The sequence below is a fragment of the Scleropages formosus genome, chromosome 12, assembly GCF_900964775.1.
Source record: "Scleropages formosus chromosome 12, fSclFor1.1, whole genome shotgun sequence".
Lineage (NCBI taxonomy): Eukaryota > Metazoa > Chordata > Actinopteri > Osteoglossiformes > Osteoglossidae > Scleropages > Scleropages formosus.
Window position 1 is genome coordinate 12212497 of NC_041817.1, and position 3641 is coordinate 12216137.

Below are 3641 nucleotides of genomic sequence, written 5' to 3' on the forward strand. Positions count from 1 at the left end.
AGCTACTTCAAATGGATACTATGTAGTGTTACAAGCCCACATACCTTATTCACCAAGGTGACTTGCACTGCTAGATACACTACTTACAATGGGTCACTCATCCATACATCAGTAGAACCCCCCGTCACACACACACTGTGGGTCAAGGTGAACAGCATGAACAGCATGTTTTTGGACTGGAAGGAAACCCACATCCTCCCACTCCACCCCGCCACCCTGTACAGCAAACACTTCATAAACATTAGTACAGGTCCTTAGGAAATAACTGTCCTGTATCCAAATAGTCCAGCACTACACAACATATCCGCTGCACAAGTCATTCCGATTATCTTAGAGTTACAAGTTTTGCTGGGAAACAATTTCATGAAATGTGCCGTTTTGTATATTTTTCAGTTTATACTGTTTGTTGATTTGTATACTGTTTGTTAGTGGCTGACTGGTGCAAGCAACCAAAACAAAAAAAATGGTTATAGGTTCCATGTAAATTGTGGAAAAAAGTTGATTGTGCTACAATGCCTACTCCCATTCACGGTTTGCATAAAAACAAATGAAACCAATGGACACCATCATGATAGTTCTTACCCCTGTTGGGTTTTTTGGGAGTTTTTTTTTTTAAATAAAATAAAAAAAAAAAAAAAAATCCCCAAAGCTGTGAATTAACTACAGTTCAAGAAAGCAACAAATTTTGAGCAGTAACCGCACTAAATATAACTTAGATGTGTTATTTATAGACCATTTTAAATGTAGATAGTTTGTATTTGTTTAATGTTGAAGTTGTGCTCAGGGTCAGAAATCTTAGTTCGTAGAAATGCCGCACTCTTTGCCAATCCCCGATTTAGTGTACTTTTTCTCTTTGAACCTAAATGTAAAAATCTTACTTGTGAATGTTCAAATGTTCCTGCAGCACCTTTGCTGTATTGAATATTTAAAATAAAGTGAAATAAAAGTGCACTATTTTTTCCACTGTGACCTTTTAAATGGTCTTTTGCTTATTAAAAAATTACTTAATTGAATGTGTACAGTTTTTATACAGTATGTACCCAGTTTCTATCTGAAAGCAGCATATTTCCAGCTTTATTCTATTTGTCAAGATGCACTTCATGTTCAGCATTCTAGGTACTCAAAGTGGTAATGGAACAATCTAGAAGCCAAATTGGCAAGTATTTTTGAAAATCACAACATGACAAAACAGCTAATGAAATAACCCACAAGCAAAGAACACACTGAAAATATGAAGCATTAAAAGCATGGGCCCTTTGCTTTCTCACAACATTGAGTGAGTTTCAGCAGGATTCCAATGTTTGAGTCCTACCTATCAAGTGGTCTGGCAGAGCTCTCGTTCTCTGCCTCTCTCAACCGGTGTCCCACAGGGCTTGGTATTGGGTTCTCTTTTCTTGATCTACACCTCCTCCCTCGGCCCGGTCATAGCTTTCTATGGATTCAAATACCACTGCTATGCTGATGATAGCCAGCTCTTCATCTCCTTTCCACCTGGAGCAACAGACCACATGCATCCATGCCTGCCTGTCGGACATCTCTGCGTGGATGTCTGATCACCACTTTCAACTCAACCTCAACAAAACAGATTCTTCACCTCCCAGCTTGCATGTCCTCCTGTCACGATCTATTGATCAAACTGGACAACTCATTCATTTTGCCTACCTCCTCGGCTTAGAGTCTGGGATTAACTATTGACACACAGCACATCGAAGCCACAACCCGGTCCTGCAGATGCATCCTGCATAATATTTGTAGGATCTTTCCTTACCTCACGACAGACTCTGTCCAACTACTTGTCCAGGCCATGGTGACTTTGTCTGGACTACTGCAACTCTCTCCTGTGTGGCCTTCCTGCTACTGCCATCAAACCTCTGCAGCTTCTACAAAATGCTGCTGCAGGAGTTGTTTGACTTGCTGAAGCATTCCCATGCATCTCCTGTACTCATTTCTCTACAGCACATCAAGTGGATAGTAACAAACTAGGTTTACTTAATCACATGTCTGCAGCCATGTCTCTTTCTGTTAATGTGACGCACAAATGGTATTTTCACTGAGATGTATGTTGCTTTGGAGATAAACGTCTAAATGAATAAATGTAAATGAAATGAATCGGACAGCACTTACCTAGTCCATCTTTTAGCGCTGTTCTTAACTATGCTCTGGCTCAGTAGCCAGAGAGGTCACTTCCAGCCGTTCACTTGTGAGGCTTCACCTCAGGAGGAGCACATTCATTAGCAGCCACACATACAAAGGTGAACATGCACCCTGTGGACACAGAACATCCAGTATCTGCACCATTATGGCAATACAAGTGGATAAATGTCACCAGAAATCATCATTAAGTTTCTTCATGGTAAAGTGCTACAGTTAAGTGTGCTGGATGAATATAGACTGCTTTTAATGAATTTACACCACACTAATTATAGATTAGAAAAGCAATTATTTTCATGGGGGAAACAAGACAGACACTATCATTTGCTCAGTTCCAGGCTAGCCTATTTATTTAATGCAAATTACAGTACCAGGTAACTATTTCTCTGAACCAAGTCACACAGGAACAAAATGAACATCTGTACAGGGAGAAGGAAACATAGCATACTTCCACAGAAAAAAGGTTTATATTTAAAATTAAATAAAATCTTCAGTCACAAACAAGCATTCAAGTAGTACATCATACAGGTTTTCTGTTTTTTTTTTCCTTTAACTCGTCTTTTTCCGCAAGTGTTTTTCATAGTCTGTATGCAACCCACAGTCATTATCTTTTATGCTTTGTGTTTTTTTTCTTTTTTTTTTTTTAAATATATATTTTATCTTATCTAACTTGTCACAAGAAGTGGTCACACAGTTCTTTTTACAGGCCAGGTGTTCGAACAGTAACATCTATCAACGCATATATCACAAGCAAGCCCTGTGTGTCACACAAGGGGGAGAAGCTACATGGCATCCGAGCCACCGAGTGCTGTTGAATGGACATGATACACTGCAGACCGTTATTGCCTCGTAGTGTGCTGGGCCACAGCAATAGCACTGATCAACTTTGGTACCAGGAAAAGAAACAGGAACGATGATGTGCATAAAGGCAGCAAAAGGCTTACGCAGCTAAGACGGTGCACCAGGGGGCCTTATTGCAGTGTCTTAGAGGAGCCCGTGAGAAAGCTTACATGTAGCACTGCCCATTGAGAGTACAAATTCATATACCTACCCAGCTAGAGCCAGTGAGCACACAAGTTGCCCACTAATAACTGAAAACCAGGGTACTACTTGTATTTTTGCAGCCATCACTTGAACAGTGCACACTTGACATGACATCAGTAGGATGACCTAAGGGATTCAACAGCACTGAACCCAAAGCAAATTCTTCATTTTCAGTTACACGTAAAATCCGCCTTAATAAAGACAAGAGAGGAGAACAACCGTTCTGGAAAAGGTAACTGGTCTGAGCACCTGGAGTGGGGGGTATGGGGCAGGCCATTCAACAGCACTCCAGAGGAATTATAGGATGGGTGGGGACGTGTAACGGAAGCAAAGGCACTCCAACCTATAGATACACTATACATGACTAGTTATTGTTACAATAATATAGCTGGCACCTAATGTACAGTTAAAGTTGAACTCTATGGCTGGAAAAAAGCTCATATGTT